General features: G+C 29.7%; 1 protein-coding gene across 2 annotated transcripts in view; it reads left to right on the plus strand.

Moving 5' to 3' along the window:
- The window catches only part of LOC107441689 (dual oxidase), a 200,280-nt gene that overhangs the window by 14,624 nt on the left and 165,681 nt on the right, over positions 1-19,975 (plus strand). The gene's annotated exons all lie outside the window — the stretch shown is intronic.

Raw genomic sequence — 19,975 nt, forward strand, 5'->3', positions numbered from 1 at the left:
CATTGTTTTAGTTCAATATTTTTACTTCTATTTAAGGCATGTCATAAGGCATTTTCAGCGCAATTTTCACATTTTAAGGGCATTTTTTGCAGTTTGTAAGGGCATTTTTTGCACTTTTTAAGGGCATTAATTGAGATTTTTTAGGTCATCAAAATCCGGGCTCTACATATAAACATAAATAACATAAATAAAAAAACAGTATAATAATTAATGTAAATAACAATATATATATATATTATAAAAACACAACATATTTATAAAAAACAATTATAAAAAAAGTATATTTCTTTTCAGGATAATTCAAATGTTTCCATAACAATTTAATTTGTTACAGACTTAAATATCCCTTTAAAGAAACAAATGTCCCGGTGAAAGTGTTTGAATCCATTTTTTTAAAAAGCATTGTTGACTCGTATTAAGGCTATCTAATAGAGGTCTTAAAGGAAAAACAGAGGGTGATTGGGGAAAATTAGAAACAACTTTTCAATATTGAGGTCAGAGGCTCGTCGATCCCATTGGCTACTGTGGCATCTAACGTCTTAGCCTACTCACTCGAAACAACTGTTTTATATTGTTGACCCAAATGGACCGCATACCGTTAATGTAACTCCTTGGTTATGCTGATATTCTCCACACGCTATATATCGTGTGCGTTTATGAAGTATACTTTCGACTGCTTATTCACACCTATCTTGCGAAGGTCAATTGGCATTCTTACAACTAAGCTTCGCACGAAGGCTGATTGCTAGCTTAAGAAAGAATTAGAGATTTTAAAGTTCGAAATTAATTAATTATTTATATTAAGTGGTTATGCCATCCTAGTAGAAGAAAAAAACGGCATATTTTGAAAATTGTTTTCTGACGTCATATGTTGAGAATTGTGAACTGTAAAAAATAATTTTCCTAAAGACATGCAAAACAAAATGGTGCCAATATGCAAGCCTTGCAGAATTTTTTTTTTTTAAGCAGGCAATGGTCATTTCAGGCCACCTGTAATTTTTAAGTTAGGTTGTGAATTTTTTTTTCCTCGTTTATACCTGTGTTATTTTATTTTATAACAGTCGTTGAACAGCCGACCCCATTTTGTTGGGTCTACGACTGCTAATGTTCAACGTCGTAGTCTTGTAATTTTGAACCCAATCCAGAAGACAAGGAAGTCCTGGGTAAGGTATTGGGAGAAATTTGCCTTCGTGGAGGACTTTTTGATTGAACTAACCCGCAGTTGCGTTTTATGGAGAGAAAGACCACGAGAACTTCCCACTGTGAGTCTGACAGCAGGGAGAATGTAATCCTCGTCTACCACTGAGGATATATCACGTCAGCACTGTGGTCGGTGCAAGCCGGATGCGGAATTCATATCGATCATCCATCGCTGGAATTCAAACAGGTTCACCTCACTGGAAGGGGAAAGCTATATTCCATAATGCATCACGGCTCCTATATCTGTGTTACAAAAATACCGATTTTTAGGGCGAGAATGGCTGTTTTTTATTTCTTTTTAAGTTCAACTCTATCTATCCCCCCAAAAAACAGCCAGAAAATTTCTACAATTCAGTTTTGCAGTCCCTTGCCGCCAGTCTGACTATGGGAAGTTTTCGTGGTTTTCCTCTCCATGTACCGCAATTGGTTAGTTCCTTTAAAAAGTCCTCCAGGAAGGCAAAATTTCTTTCAATACTTGATCCAGGAGTTCGCTTGTTTTCTGGATTGGGTTCAAAATTACAATGACGCAGATGGGCCAACTGTGACCTTTTGCATATTTTTTCTGGTTCTCTAATTACAAGCAAAATTTTATTTTTTCGTATTATATTAGTCTAATAGTTACTAAAAATATCTATTAGATTATCGGATTTATATTTGTATTAAGTTATAAAACCCAAAAAAACAGGGGGGAAAAGGAGAAAGAAGGAGAAATAGATTTTTCTAAAATCCTAATTTTGCCTAACGTCTTAAATATATTGCCTCTTACACATTTAATACACACTTTGCGTAGTCAATGCTACATATGAAAAACAAATAAAAATTTAAAATATTGAATCTGATACAGACATAACAACATCATATTTTTACAAACTTGCAACTTTGTGTCGTACGGGCGTAATTCTTAACAATATTCTTAAGGCTAATTTATAATAGCTGTTTTACGTACAATTTATCGGTTTTTGTCCAAGCCGTCCCACTATTGGAAAACTCCAATTTTAAGAAACTCTAATTTTAAGAAATTTTTGGCGATAGATAAATAAACTAAAACGGTAATATATCACTTTTTTGAGAACTTTATTCGAATGGCAAGTCTTGAAAATGAGAGTCAATTTTTAAAGCTCTTGAAATATGCCCACTGCTATTTCATATTTGTATTCTTTGCATCGAGGGAAGTTTTCAAACGGTAAATAAATAAATAAATATTTTAACTAATAATATTAAAAATGACAATATTTACAGAAGGTTTTCGAAGAAAAATTATATTGGTATTTATTTAACTATATACAAATATTTATAATTAAATTATTTGTGAAAACTAATGTAAAAAGTGTTTTTTTTTTCCCTTTTAACCTTTTAAAAATCAATGGTTTATTTATTATCTTTTATAAGCATTATAGAATTGCAATAATTTTCAATAAGTCTTTTAAGTTTACTTCTTTTTTACTTACTTTTAAGTTTAAGTTTACTTCGAAAAAAATATTTAATCCCGTGAAATTGCAAATAACATTATTGCTAATTACTCTCAAGCTGTGAAACCATTCATTAGAAATCAAATATTGTTAAAACCGATTTGAATTCAATGATTTTTCGCATATGTCAACTAATTTATCAACAACTGTAAACATATTGTTAACCTAGAGTGTTTGTATCACATCCCAGAGTTGTGCGCTTAACAAAACAGTCTTTTTGTCAATCAACAGAAAATAGTGATATTTTTTTTTGTTTGATTTATAACTAATGTAGCTGTTTTACAACTAAGAGCTGAAATTATTTGCTACTTTAGTACTAATTTCTTTCCTTTTTGAAAGATTGTTATTTTGGTCAACATTCAAATATTAAAATTCTCATCCCTACATGATATAAAATACAATATATTCTTTATCATGTTTGTTAATTTTGACTGAAGTTTGTTAATATTTCTCTTCACTAATGTAGCGCGGAAAAAAAAGGACAGTACTACCCAGAATAACTTTTCAAATCTTCACTTTCTGAGACTCAAAATAAATGATTCGATTGGAAGACCTAAAATATGCGAATTAATTAGTGCAAACAATATTTTAAGTTACGAAATTAGGAACATAAACGCACTTTCTCTGAATAAACATACCTTTTTTTCCTCTGGGTTCGGATTTTTGACTCCCGAAATATAGGGGGTAGCAGCAATCTGGAAAATATGGTCTATAAGTTCGGTCAGGAAAGCGGTCAAAAGTGTAGATTTCTTATTGTTATCTTTATTTTTTGCGTATTTCGTCGTATTTCAGGTACTTTTTAAGCGATATGAAAAAATTTTGCACGCAATTACAAAATTCGCTCATTCAAAAATCTCTGCAAATTTTTTTTTAATTATTTATTATTTTATTTACGAATATTCGAACAAACTTTGAATTATATGGCATACAATTTTGTACATAATTTGAAGGAATGTAATTTTATGTAGCAAAATATAAGGTTTGAGCGAAATCGGTTGAATAGCTCCTGAGAAATCGAATTTTTAAAACACTTCTTTCTTGAGTACTGTAAATACTAATTCTCGGCATAGCTGAATAAAAAAGTATTTCGACTAACAAAGTTGCCTAAAAGAGAATTATTCTAACTGCATTATTTGACTCATCGAATGAAAAGACAGTAATAAAATTGTTTTTTTTTAGCAGAAAAAAATGTGGTAGCTTGGATTCTATCTCTCTCAACTATATCTTATACTTTACTCTAATTTGGAACAGGAAAACATAGAGTTACTTTAGCAGTATTCAAACGCCTATTTAAACATTCACAAGCAAATAATGCGGCCTAATGATTAATCATTGTACCCGCCTAAAATCTTTCAAAAACAAACATTCAAATAAAAATTTAAAACTTAATATATTCAGATCTTTTGAACTGTCGTTGAGCAAATTTTATTGTGTGAAAGAAATGCCCTAGATAAACATAAAACAGTTCAAATTTTTTTTCATGAGATGTATATTTTATAATAATCCCTCTTATCAAATGGTTAAGATATGTGTAGTTTCGACATTAAAGGTGTGGTCTCCAATTACTTATTATCATATAAAGAAAACTAAAATATTTAGAAATGAGTACACTGTTTGGTTCAAAATTTAACACTTGATTATAATCCGTAACAACCAATCAATATTGAAACAGCTCCCTTAGCAAAAGACATTGAATAATTGGCTTAATTTTATGGAGCATGCGCAGTTTTTTAGCCTCTCCCACAACCGCTTAGAGGGTCAATTGCTTTGTGGGTGTGACATTTCTATTTAAGCTGTATCCTTGTAGCCTTATAGTTGATTGATTGGTCTTGTAATTCAAGAATATTTTGCTTACTCAGTCTACTTTTCAATTATATTAAATTACACGTGTTGCCAATCGGCTACTATAAATTATGAACATAATGGTTTTACTGGTGGTCCTAAATGATCAAGCTCAATAAATCCAAAAAAGTATAATTTACTTTTAAATCTATGTATTAAGTTAAAGGAATCATTCCTTGCAAAGCATCTTTCAGACATTTTTCTGTCTTAATGCCATTTATGGTAAAAAAAATAGGTTGAACAATACCTTTAGTTTAGAACTTCACTTTTTTTTGGTATAAGGTGTCAGCGACAATGTACTACATATTTTCTTTTCTGTTAACTTTATTTTAGAGATCTAGCATGAAATATAGGGCAAAATTAGGGAATTTTGCCTCTTTTTAATGACCAGTTGTGGCATTTTTAAAAGCAGTAGGAACTATCCTTAGTTTTTTTGATGTAATGGAACACTTAATGGAGCGCCACTTTGGTACAAAATGGTTACCACCATTTTCGATGTTCAGGTACACAGAAATTTTTCACAGTGATGAAAAGTGTTAAAAACGATGTTTCAGCTCTAATGGTTACAATTATTGTGATGAAATTTGAAATTTTCAAAAAACTGCGCCTACTTAATAGATTTGAAACGAGATCACTACCGCTTAAAACTTATAATAAAATTCGAAGAATGAAAACCTGGAAAATGAAGAATATTTTAGAATGAAAAACTGAAGTTCTCTGAGATATAAAAAGGAGTATTTAATAAGTTTTCGATGTGGTAAAACAGCTCCACTTAAGGAAAGAGGAGCTAATTAATGCTTATTCTTGCTGTGTTCTTCGCTGTTTAGCGTCGCTACTGTTCATGTTAAAATACTATTCCAACTCCAATTTAACTATGTTTCTGTAAGGTTTAAATATGAGAAAAGTGTTGATAATATTTAAATATTTCACTCTCTTCGGTCTTTAAATTTGAAAAAAAAGTCGATATAAGTATTAAGATTAAAATCTGGCAACATCTAACCTATCTCTTTTTTTTTTAATTCATTTTTTGTTACTTTTGACAGGTCAAGCTTATATAATGAAAATTGCGAGAGAAATAAATTTTTTAACAACAAAGGAAAAATAATTATTACTTTGAGAAAAAGTCACAGAAAAAGAAGCTTGTTATTGCAAGAACTTTTGAACAAATAGAGATTTGGAAAAAATTAATATTACATTTAACGAAATTACATTTCATGAAAATCATTAAATATAAAAATTCAGTTCTAATTTTTAATCTAAACTTAAGAATATTATGTATTACAAAATTGTTTTTTCCTTTTTGTAAGATAATCTATCAAAATATGCAGTCAATCTTAATAGTTCTTTTTTAAAAACCTAATAATGGGTTAAACTGCTTATGCTATTAAATGCCACTTTTTAAGTTTAATCATTCAGGTGAAAATTGTCCTTAATCAGTATTTGATTTCAGTCTTAAAACAAACCTACTTTATTTTAGAATTTCCATCTCCATAATGATTATTATCTTTCAATATTTCAAGATCTTTAAAACTTGAGTTTTAAATTTACTTTAAAGTCTGAAATTGAAACTTATTATTTAATTTTTATATTATTCATTGCATTGGTTTCTTTGTATCTGGTATTATTTAATTCTTAATTCTTATTGTACCGTAATACAAGTATATTCAATTGCGTTTAAAGTTTCTCGATGATATTTATATTATATGGCTTTTATAGCAAGTATTTCCCAAGACTATTTGCTCCGTGAATTATCACAGATATCTCTTAAAAAAAAAATTCAAGTAATTTTTTTTTTATTACTTTAATGGCAAGTATTCCTTAAATTAACTATTGAATAGTTGTGTTCGCTGACTTTTATGGTAAGAATTAGTTGAAATTATTGTTGAATGGTCATGTGAATTTCAAGATGAGTATTTTCTGAAACATTACTTACATATTTATGCTTTATAAATTTTATGACAAGTATTTCACTAAACATTTCTGGCGTATTTATGCCTGATCTGCAATCTATGGCACATGTTTCTAAAGAGATTTTGTTTGGGAACTTTTATGACAAGTATTTCTTAAAATGCTTATTCAGTAGTTATGTTTGGTTACTTTTAAGGCAAGTATACCATAAAATAATTACTTATTGGTGACTTTTATGGTAAGAGGTAGTTAAAATGATCGTGGAATACTCATGTGAATTTAAAGATGAATAATTTTTAAAAAGTTTGTAAATTTATGTTTGATTAATTTCTCCAAACATTTTTTGCGTATTTATGCCTGATGTTTAATGTACAGCACATGTTTCTGAAAAGTTTTTGTTTGCTTATTTTTATAACAGGTATTTCTTAATATGTTTTTTTGCGTTTGGTGAATTTTTATGTCTAGAAGTTGTTGAATATCTATGTTGGAGGAGCTTTAATGTCAAGTATTTCTCCGAATATTTTTTGTGTTTTCATGTCTGATGACTTATCTATGGAAATTGTTTCTAAGTTTTTGTTTGGTGACCTTTATGACGAAAATTTTCAGAAATACGTTTTTGAAATGTTGCGTTTGGTAATTTTTATGGCTAGAATTAATCAAAATATTTCTTGAATATCTGTGTTTAAAGAATTTTACTACAAATTTTTCACCAAGTACTCCTTGCGTATTTAGGCTTGATGTGTAATCTGTGGCTAGTGTTTTTTTGTGACTTTTATGGCGGATATTTCTTAAAATATGTTTCTGAAAAAGATGTTTGATGATTTTTAGGGATGAAATTCTTTGAAATAATTGTTGAATATCTATGCTTGAGAGATTTTATAACAAATATTTCTTGAAATATTTCTTAACTATTCATGTCTGGTGAACTACAACTAGTGATTTCCAAAATATGCCTTGAAGATTATGTTTAGTAAGTGTAATGCTCAGTAATTCACTTAAGTCTAGCAAGTTCGAGAATTTGATACCATGAAACCATTATTTTATTATTTGCGTCATAAATGCTATGGTTTTTCTGTTTTAATTTTGCTTACATTCTTTTTTTCAAAAAATGCTTTGGTTACTTTTCTTAAAATGATTTTTACGAATTGGTTTTAATGGTGTCCAAGCATTGAATATTAACTTTCAGAAAACAAAGTTTGACCACATATGTTTGCTACTGTAAAGTATAATTTTCTCTCCATAAATCATGCTTGTATCTGTGATATCCATTTTATTATAGTCAAATTTTGTATATTGTCAAGCTGGATCTTGTAACTGCTAGATACTTTTTATGGAGTACGAACTTCTTTGAGATGATTTTAAAAAAAAACAAGCATCACTCATTTTTTAAAGATTTTAGGAGCTAAGGTTGATTTTTATAAGGGTGAGATGAGCTGCAATGTCTTGTCCCGAAAAAAACACGATATTAAAAACTATTCAAGCATAAAATCATTTTTAATTGTGTTAATTTTCTACTGATTATTTTAAACTAATTTCTATCCTTACTTAGACGCATAATTTACATTTTCTTTTGTTGTTTAAAAAGAGTGTTTGTAATATTTCTGAGCATTACTAGCTTTAGCTTATTTACGATTTATATTTGTGCCTACTTTTTAATTTTTATGCACCCATGAACTACAGAATGTAACTATTTTAGAATTTGTAACATATTTCATTAAAATAGCAGTTCAAACTTAGAAAAACTGATTTTCAGAAATAATTTTGCAAAAAGTTGTTCTAAGACTAGGCTTTTTTCTAAAATTTCAGAAACTAAACTAATTATACTTTTTTTTCTCTGATTTAATCAGCTGTGATTCTATCTGTTGAGTATCTATAAATAGATGCTCAACAGATAGAATTTTTACCATAATGCTAAAGCATTATGGTAAAAATTAACTATTTTAACCGTATTTACAAGGATAAATATTCTTTGTGCATGAATATTAAGTAAAATAAAGATCTTAACTCGTTGAAGCAGAATTTTTATTAAACATATTTTTCGTATTTTTTTCATTATTTTGATTTAATTTATATTAAAATGAATGTAAAATATGATGCTTAGCACTTTAATGATTTGTATTTATGAAATACAGCATAAGACACGTGTGTCCTTCTTTCACCATTAAGTTTCTTTATTTACCAAATCAATTATTGCTAAATGTTTGAATATGAATGATGAAAGAGTTTTTTTCAAATTACTTTTGGACTTTAATGCAAATATAATTCCGGTAATCTAAATGATTTTTTTACTAACTATTGAACTGTTTTTTTTTGTATTATATATATAATAAAAGAGAATAATAAAATAAAATGGGAAAACTTTTAATCTGAAAACGTGAAGGTCTTCATCAGGACACATCCTTTGCAATAAATGCGATATTTCTGAATAAAGAATAATTATCCTAAGATAAAAGTTACTTTTTATAATGTGTCAATATCAGTAAAAATTAAAATGCTGTTGAAAATGAGGGTTAATGATCTTTACGTTTTTCCATTAAATGTTTTTCTATTTTATTTTATTATTCTTTTTTGTATATGTATATATATAATTATTAAAATTAATTAGAAAAATACATAAAAAGAGCAGTGTTCCATCTGCGTGAAAGGGCAGGTAAATGAAGGTAAAATTTTTAAAAATACTTTCACTTAAAAAAAAATGACTATCCTTTTCTAATCTCTTAATCCTCGAATATTTTTTTATGAAGATATTAATAGTGATCATTAAATAAAACGCTATTCAAATTTTTCCCGCCAACGCTTATTCAGACCTTTGCTGCAAATTAAAAAATAAATTTTAGTTATCCAAAAAGACAATTAAAATAGGCGTTTAATCTAGAACATCATTCGTCATCACTGACAGTGTCACAATGATTAAAAAAAATCCATGTAATGTACTTCCTCCAATCACTCCATGTCCATGGTTTGATAAATGGCTTTAATCGTTCGGAATATGTTAAATTCTCAGCGATGCGGCGATCCTATGAGAATAGTTACATTATTCTGAACTGAGCTTCGGACGTTTAAAACAGCGTAGGTCGAAATAGTGCACTTTTAAAAATGAATTAAGATACTCAGCTTTTATTGCGATCATTTAAATGTCATACGCCGGTTGCTTACTAAATACAGGAATGAGAAATAGCTTTTTTGCGTGATTTCGTGGCTAAGTTTTCAAAAATTCTTCTGATTTCAATCTTATTTTGATTAATTGTGTTCCTATTTGCCGCTTCGGGAAATTTGAGATTGTTTTTTCTGGGGACATTTTTGCTGTGTTGACAGCTTTTTTTATATTAATGATGGTCCTAAAATTGTCTTTGTGGATGCTGGTTAGGACAGTTTTCGTTCTAAAATGTGATCGAGTATTTAAAAAGGGTGTGTTTATTATCAGGTGTACAAGTCAGTTGGCGAGATTTACACTAGTCATTAGAATATAATTTTTATTCATTTCAAATAAGTGCTGTAACTAATGATAATATTGAATTACAGAAAGCCATTAAGAATTTTGCATGTGGGATAGATGTCATTGAGCTGTGTGAGAAAAGCGTGATAGTAGAAAATCAACACAGAATGTACAATTAAAAACGTGTTTTGTTTTAACTAAATAGTGTTTATAAGTGAAAAAAAAGGTTTGACGTTGTTATTTGTACTTAATGTTAAAATTAAATAAGTTTTATATCCCATATTGTTCAATAGGGTAAAAGAATGTGATTTTCTTTTTATAACTACTATATTAAGGTAACCAGTCACACAAATAATATTGTTTAAATTTTGTCATGCTTATGCAACATGATTTAAGTACAGTAAAAAAAAAATTAAAGAGTTCTACCTACTTTGTCCTTAATCATGTTGCATTCCTAAAAACAATCTATGCTCTTTGTAAATATAATAGGCATCATACGATTGAGAGATTTCTTTACTTTTTCCACTAGCCGTTACCATGTATATGCAAATCGGACTTTTTTATGCTGGTATATTCCCATCTCTTATTAAAACGTACTGTCATGGTAAAAAAGAAAGATTTCCCGTAACCATGGTAACGGGAAGAAAAAGTGTGGAGAGCGGAAAAATCGCATAACCTCAAGGCATCTCTATAAATGTAGTTTCTACTTTTTAATGACGTTTCACCGTGTTTCCTTTTGTATACAGCGTACAAAGTTTCCCTTTATCATAACGTGCATATTTATACTTACTGACTGAAATAAATATTTAAAAATAACTCTTAAATCACAACTATTTTTGTATAATGAGAATGTATGGATATGTGAAAACTTTATAGTATTTAATTTAAATCAGTGCTTTTAAATTAAAATTTGAAAATTATCACCCAGATTTTTTTGTCACTTTATTCTTTTTATATGTGGCATAGCGAGACTAGGGTGTTTTTTTATATTTAATATATTTCAGATCTCTCAGATCTAGTTCTTTCAGATTCAGATCTAGATGAGTTAAAATATCCGAACCCAAATATCCAAATAAGTTAAAATATCTCATCCAATTCTATCTCTTTATCAATGGAAAACTGAAAAATTTCTCCACTTTCTCATTTGAAATTAAATCTTTAGAAAAGAAACATTTTTCCTATAGACAGCCTTTAGAATCACATTTATTTTATATTTCTTATGAAGTGGTCAAAAGGAAATATTTTAGCAAATTTATTAATAACATTCCTTTAAACGCTTTATGAAATTAAAAGTTAGCAAACTACGGTTTCATTTATATCATTTTAATTTGAAAATGCGAAATGCATGCAATGATATAATATACGAATCGGAATCGAAACATCTCATTATATCTATCCTATGTATCTCTTTCACAGATTGGCCTTAACCGATCAAAAATATAGTCATTCAACTAAGTAACAACCATTTCGGCGCAGATGAATACTAGGTCATCAATTAGATAAAGTTCACCGTTGTCTTACAAAATTACACATGAACAACATTAATATTTGCTTTTTAATATTTTTATTCGAAGAATATGCAGTTTTTCATTAACTCTATCATGGACATATCCTAACAGTTTTTGTTTGCTAAATAGTATCGCATTTTTTTATCACTGATTAAATCTCTGAAAAAGTACCATATCTTCCAGACAGCCTTCAAATTCAAATTTAATTTATGTTCTATTCCTTTATAAAGTGGTCAAGAACATTTAAAACGAAAAATTTAAGCAATTTATAGCCATCTATTGAAACCCTTACGAAATTGGAAACAAGTATACTAAGATTTCCTTTAAATCATTTCATTTAGCAAATGCGAAACACATGCGATGATATCATATATGATACACGAATCGGTATATAAACCTTTCATTATATTTTGATCATATCTATCTCTTTCACAGATTGGCCTTAACCGATCAAGAATAGTCATATAACTAAATAACCACCATTTTTGCGCCGATGAATACTAGGTCATCAGTGACATAAAGCTCGCCGTTATCTTACAAAATTACGCATGAACTACACCATCAATATTTGCTTTTTATTGATGCTTTTAAAACAGATACTTCTTTGGCAACGGCATTCAAAACCCATTACATGAATATTCTAAGAAGATTAAGTAGTTAAACCACATGGTGGTTCATTTTAAAGAAGTCAAGGTATAGGACAGTAGCCACTTAATGCTCCAGAATTGAATGAAAGTGGTTAAAAATCTTAACCATGACCCGATTTTAGTCAGTTTCGGAAGTTCACAAATGATGATTCAAATCGACGCCTGAAGCAGAAAAGGAAAAAAAAAAAGAAGCCGCTTTTCATCGTGGAATGTTCGCTTCGTTCGATTTCTTAACATGCGTGCAAATAAGAAAATATTGGAAGTATTGAGCAACGTACCAAAAATGAAGCAGACCAGCAGCGGTGGGAATGGTGTTTTCAAGGCTGTATAGCAGATGGGAAAGCAAATTTTTTATATTGTTCCAAACGCTCTTTGCGGCCAGGGTTGTAAATAGTTTAAGACCATTAATGACCTCACAACAAGTTTTTTTAACACGACAAATTAAAATATAATTGAGATTTTTTTTCTGTAAATTGAGGCAAAGTCATAAGTCATGATAATTAATCCAGACTGTCCCCAGTGCAAGTTTAATAAGCATTTTATCGTGCAATTTTCATTTTTTTTTCATATTTCAGTTAAAATTTAAATAATGTATTTTCCTTTTTTAATCATTTATGTTCTTTATTACACACATATATATAGATAATATACAGATCATCAGCTCAATTTCTAAACTAATTAAATCAACATTGTTCCAATCTTTGCGGTAAAACTTTTAAATGTTTACGTATTTGGTAAAAGCTCTGCTTAGAGGTTATATTTAACTGTAGTTTTTGAACATTGCATAAGATCCCACCTTTGAAAATGGTCTAATCTACTAATATTAGTTTGAAATTATAAATTTATAAAGTTAAATAATTGTTTTTTTTTGTTTACTGATACAATTTTTGCATAACATATCTACTTTCTGAGTTGCCTAAGCAACTTCATTTTTAAACTTGTAATAAAATTTTCTTAACATAAAATCACTTTCATCTCCTATTTTATTTTATAGCGTATTCATTAAAATAATAATCAAATAGGTAAAAGTTGCCGAAAAATTCTTAATATTTTAAATGTACAAATAAATAAACAATTATTAAGTAAATTTATTATTAATCGTCAACAAAATTTGTCAATCCATTGTAAGCCATATTGCAATCCATATGAATATCAATTACGGCATCTGCTAATATTACAAAGTAACTTGGTGAGTAATGCTTCGGCAAATTGGTAATTTGCATAAAAAAAACCTGATCTTAATGATCATCACCCAAGTCGTTCTCGTAACATGCAATTAAAATGATGAGATCATAGGCTGTAAGAATGTCGCGGTTAGGAGTGTCGTCTGTTAAGTGACACACACACGCTTTCGCAAGTGTGATGAGAATTTTCAGCATAAACTTCTGTGTCACTTTTGCGACTGAAAAAATTTCAAACATGGAAAGCATTACTAAAGAGTTTGGAAATCTGAAAGAAAAAATTTCTTCCGAATTTGCTTTTAACTTACGAAACACTTAAATATTAATAAGCATTTTATTAAAATTCTTATTTTGTTAAGCTTTTAGTAAGTGGGGAAGAGTTGTACAGAACTTTCCAAGCAGACAGAACCCAGACTCAGTATTTTTGTCTACTCTGCAGCTGTCATTTATCATAAATCTCACCATCTCCAATTTTTTCGGAGATGAATGGAAAACAGTTTAGGCTCTTTATTTTTCAATGCCAGAGTATTGAAAAATTCGCTTTAATAAGTTATGATTCATAGCCACAATAACTCAAAATGTAAGACTTTGAACTGTCACAGGCTGCTTGAAGCCCACCTAAGTCCAAACATGGAAAACATTCTAAAAAATTTAAAAGTTTAAAAAAAAAATTTTTTTCTTACAAATTTTTTTTCTTAACCACAAAATATTTTAATGTCTATGAACTTTTTATTAAAATTCTTATTCTGTTAGGCTTTCAATACGTAAGAAAAAGTCGTACAAAACTAGGCAGGCTTATAAGACCCGGACTATTTTTGTCTAGTCTGCGGCTGTCATTTATCATAAATCTTATGAAACCAGTTTCGCACTATCTCTTTACTTTTTAGAGATGAATGGAAAACAGTTGAGGCTCCTTATTTTTCAATGATAGAGTTTCGAAAAGTTCGTTTTAATAAGTTATGATTGTAGCCGCAATGACTCCTTGGTTAAGGCACTGAACTGACTGATGACTGTTTGAAGCCCACCCAAATCCAAACATGGAAAACATTCTAAAGAACTTAGACATTTAAAGAAAAAAAAATTTCTTTCCACCAAATTTATTTTTAGCCATAAAATATTTTAATGTCTATAAACGTTTTATTAAAATTCTTATTTTGTTAGGCTTTCAATAGGTAGAGAAGAATAGTATAAAACTGGCCAGGCAGATAAAACCGAGAGTATTTTTCTATAGACTGTAGCTATCATTTATTATATAAAACTAGTTTCAAATAATCTCCATATTGTTTGGAGATTAATGAAAAACTGTTACGGCTTTTTATTTTTCAATGCCAGAGTTTTGAAAAATTCAGTTTAATAAGTTATGATTCGTAACCGCGATAACTCAAAATTTAAGGCCCTGAACTGTCACGGAAGCTGCTTGAAACCCACCCACTTTCAGATCGATGGGTACCAGACTTACAGACTGTCTGCAGTGCTTACCACGCTGTCCAAATCAAGTAATTGGTCCTAAAATTGTGAAGCTCTAATATCCACAAACGTTTACTGTTCTAATTTAATTATGCAGTTTCCAATTGCTTTAATATTTACTTGAAGTAAGTTCAACTTCCGATTACGCATCTTTTTAGGTATTGTTTAAATTTAAAAAAAAACATAAATCGGTGATAAACATGTTACATCAGTGATAAAGAATGTTTAGTCTTTGCTTTGACTAAATGGTGACTGCGATCTTGACCGGGACTTGTCTGTCAAACATATCTTGGTAACTTCGCTATACAATCCTTGGAAATTCCAAAAACCCTGGAAACTTGATAGAGTGCCTCAACTGTAAGGGTGCGCTTATGAAGCCTGTGGCATTACACAGAAACACGATAAATTTTAATTTCTGTTCTTAAATATAAACAACTTACCTTATTTAGAATAAATTTCAAATATGCTCCGAATTTTTCTTAATTTTTAAACCACTATAATTTTCTCAATGTGAAGGATCATAATATTATTTCATTGCCTCAAAAATATTTAGTAGGAAAAAAATATTGTTTTCATAATTTCTATGCCAGCCTGGTTTAATCTGACCACAGTTGATAAAACTAGATTTTTGCATATTTCCAAAAAATAATGATCTTATCCTTTTAAATATAGTTCGTTTTTGCATTAAATAGCTTCGTTTTTAAGAACTAGAAAACTATTTTATCATTCAAACAAATATTTAAGAAATGTTGTTTACAGAGTTAGTTACCAAGGAAAAAAAAAAACTTATGGACACAGTTTTGTCAAACTTTCTCCCAGAATGAAAGACGATGATTGAAATACAAATAAATACAACTTTTGTAATTCTGCTGTAAAAATAAGAAATGCTAGAACTTCAAAACTAATTTTGTTATTTTGGCTATTCGATTTTGCTATTTGATTGGCTATTACCGAAAGTTTTAAATTTTAAGAATTTACCCAACAGTGATTTTATTAATTTAATATTAAGAGTTTTAAACACAATCTTTTTATTTTTTGTTCCGTTAATTTCGAACACAAAGGCCGGAAATGGTTAAAGAGAATAGAGCGCTATAGTCTGTCACTTGCGATTCAAGCATGAATGCCTGACGATTTTTTCTTGATTCATTTACTGTTCTTAGACTGTCCTGTCTAGTGTTGATCATTGCATCTGTAATTGGTCAGATTTAGACAGTACTTTTGTGTCTTCATTGATAAAATATTCATTTTTTATCCCTGTATGTATACTTATTTGTTTTCATTTTTAAAAAGGATTTTAAAAACATTAAATGAATTGAAAGAATTTGCTTCAGATGTCTCAAATTGCAAGGTAGCTTCCTTGTTTTATTACAAAGGCTTGAGCATTATAAACCATACAAACGATATATGGATATGTTTTTAACGTCGGATATTTATATCATGAGTTACGATATCAATATTTTTTGAGTTTAGCTAAGAATTTTACTACATGCAAAATGCCATTCACTATTTGAATCCTCGTGGAAGAAAGTAACTGGAATTCCTCAAACAAATTTCAAAAAAATAAAGAAATTGGAAAAACTCATTGATTCCTAAAAATAATATCTAAAGTATTCTATAATATAATGGTATTCTTTATGTTTTTGAAACTGTAACGCTGAAAAACTTGAATCAAAACAAAATTTTGAAAAAATACGATCTTAATTTTTGTATAGTTTTATATATAGATTATAACTTTGTATAGCTTTAAGAGGCGATATTTATTTAAAATCGACATTATCGTGCAGCTATTGTTATCTTAATTATCATAAATTGAGAAAAAGCGAAACAGCCACCAGAGTGTAAAAAATATATTCAATCATTTCAGAAATCGTTGCGGAATTTTTGGTTTTGTATTCAACGAAAATCAAGATAACCTTCAATTGCTAAATTTATGTGAAAGTGATGAAATGGTCGCACTAAATGCAATAAGGAAATAAAGATAAAACGGCTAACGACCGTTTACTGTTATCTCGAAAATTTGTAAGGTAAAATATAAACAATGAAAATTGATGTAAACAAACCATTAAATATTTATAATACAATAGATTATATTCAATTATAACGCGATTGTAATCAACTATTAAAGTGTTTGTTGTCAGAAAGCAAAAATTTTACTATAAAGGCCTGAACGCTGCCTTGATAAAATAGACACGCTGAACTGAAAATGGTATTTAAAATCACTATTGTAATTAAGTTAAAAATGAACATTATAGAATTTTATGAATGAGCAAGAGTTTTATAAAATGTTACTTTATAATTCACTTCTTGAAATTTTTTTATATTTAAAATTGTATTACAGCACCGAATTTGCAGTTTTAATTATGCGTTTGAACTGGTAATTAATAGTTAAATACTGTGAGAAAATAGTTTAAATGTAATAAAAATATGAATTTCTGCAATAAAAGGAAATCGTAAAGAATTTATAGGAGAATTTTTGAAGCAAGTCTGAGTTGGACTGAATGACTATGAGTTTAGGTGAAAATCATTTTTACTCTTTTTTTTTTCATATTTTATTTTGGTTGCGTTATCCTTTCGAAATATTTTTATAAGATCGTAAATTAACCAGAAATGTTGCAATATTAAAGAGAGCCTCATTGGCTCAGAGAATCGAGCACTTGCCTTCCAAGGAATTAAACCTGGTTCGTATCCCAGCTGCGGCTGGTCGGAACGAAATTGCTCCAGGCTCACACTCACCACAGTGCTGACGTGAAATATCTTCGTTAGTAGACGTATTAGAATCACCTTGCTGTCAGGCTAACCGTGTCAGGTTTTCGTGATTTTCCCTCCAATGTAATGCAAATGCAGGTTAGTTCCATCAAGAAAAGTCCTCCACGAAGGTTAGTTTGTCCCAGTGCTTGATGTAAGAGTTCCCTTGTCTTCTTGGTTGGGTTCGAAATTACAAGGGTACGGAAATGATCATTGATAGTGGTAAACTCTAAATTGGTAAGGCTGCGCAGCGTCGATTATAAAAATAAAAATTGTTTGAGATTCAGTAAACATTTTTGTTTATTTTCATATATATATATATGAGGACGATATATATATCATCCTCGTCGAACAGCTTAGATTCAAAAACGTTCACCTACGCCTCCTTGTAATTTTGAACCCTACTAAGTTGACTAGAATCCCTGAATTACGTATCAGGGGAAGACTCCCTTTCATAAAAATCTTTGCTAAGTGAATTTCGAAATTTATTTGAATCAAATGAGTTTGACGTAAAAGTTATTTAACTGAATTAGTTTATTCCACTGAATTATTAGTTTAAAAATTAATTATTGCTGAATTAGTTTAACTCAGAAATATGCTGTACAAAAAATCCATTTCTTTATATAATATAAGAAGAAAGTGATATGATAACACATAGTCAATCACAGAACACTTGCGGTTAGTAACGCACAAAACAGCCAATTAAAATTGAGAACGCATGTGTTTTGAAAAGGTAATAATTTTTAATAATACTGCTTGTTAAAATGTTACAACTAAACTTACCATCTAAAGCTGAGTAGCGATTTTTATTTTATTTAGAGTATGTCTAATAATGTCAGAGTTTTCCATTGTTGTCCGTGCATTTCTATTGACTTAAAAATCACGAGGTAGGATCCAGTTTTTCGTCATTCATTTCTAATTGTTTTGGTTGTCATCAGCATAAAATTAACGAAAGTCGTAATTGCTTTCCTTTAAATATTTTTGTATCCCTAATTTAAAGTTATTTTCCAGTACTGCTATTATTAGCGAAAATTTTAAATTATGGTTGAGAACTCATCAAATTTGTTTGAACAATATAATGTCATAAGAATATAAGGGTAGACTATACTTGAGGGTGCCCCCGCCAAGTTGTGATCTCGATTGATCGCCAAGCTGGGCGATGTTGAAAACCAATCGTGATTCTGATTGGTTTAGATTTTAATCGTGATTCTGATTAGTTTAGAATTTAGCGTTGTTTTTAAATGAATTTTTAAATGTAATTTCAGAGATCCGTTAGTTCTACTTTGGATACCGGCTGGTAAGGTTATTTTTGCTTCTGGTACTAAAAATGAATACTGTCAATAAGATAAATCTTAAGCTTCTGTACTATTTTAATAACAATGAAAAAAAACAGTGATTGACTGGTGTATGATTGAAGGTTTAATTAGTAATAGATATAAATGTCCTGTTTGTGGGTTACGACAGCGTTCCGGGCAAACAAGTATGGCGCCAAACATAAGTCGCTAATTTCGCTAAGGGGCACCCTCAAGTATATTTTTCCCGAATATAAATGTTATTTTAAAAAATGATAGCTTTGAAAAATCACTTCTGTGCACCAAGAGATCTAAATGTTGTTGTTGTTGTAATTTGACAAGTGCAGAAAATTACAACTTAAATGGGAGCTAAGGCATCATAGAGGGTTTCGCCATTGATCTAAATGTTTATAATACTAATATATAGTAATATTCAGACGTGGGAAGTAGAGGCGCAAGCGTAAGCAAACACAATTCCTTTTAGTACATACATGTTAAGTGAATAATTTTAACTTTAGTAGAAAAATTGCTTTCTGCCAAGAAAAAACAATTGCGAAGCAATCATCAGGGTTGGTGAACGGTAGCGAACTGGGGGCTTAGTCCCCTAGTTTAATAACTAAAAAAAAAACCGGTTATGAATCTACGAGCTTTAAAAAGATAACATTTTGAAATATGTGCTTTATCTTTCAAAGCAAATTACAGTATAAAATTATGAGAAATTACATTAAAGGAAATAATAGGGAATAATATGCATTGAGAATCAATGAGCACTTAAAAACTGCTTTCCTTATATCAAAACGACCATTTCTTGAACAATTTTCTTCATAATCCCAATAATCCTTGTAAGCATTTGCGTTCGTTTCCAATAGTCGTGAAGGATATTTCCTTTCACTTATCGCGCTGACCCCATCACTTGTTTCAGCTGCAAGAATGACCATTTCAACAAGTGAGCCATCCCCAATCAACCACTGCGCCTCATCTGCCCTGCAAGACGAGATGGGCTGTTTCAGGGTCGATAGAGAAAACGGCCTTGACAGCTCAAGGATATCAGAGGATTCTGGATGTGGTGGTTACCTCCATTACCGAACGGTCATGATCTGACGATATCCCATTCCACGGATTTAAAATAAGTTTTAAAAAAAAACTAAGAGCATGGTTTTTAGGGTGTTTCATAGCTCATTAATATGGTTTCTCAAATGACTCTTATTTCCATTTTTTATAATTTTGTGAGATCAAAATAAAATTATTAAACTCTAATAATTATCCATGACATTAAGCTG

Source organism: Parasteatoda tepidariorum, chromosome 7 (assembly GCF_043381705.1).
Source record: "Parasteatoda tepidariorum isolate YZ-2023 chromosome 7, CAS_Ptep_4.0, whole genome shotgun sequence".
NCBI classification, from domain to species: Eukaryota; Metazoa; Arthropoda; class Arachnida; order Araneae; family Theridiidae; genus Parasteatoda; species Parasteatoda tepidariorum.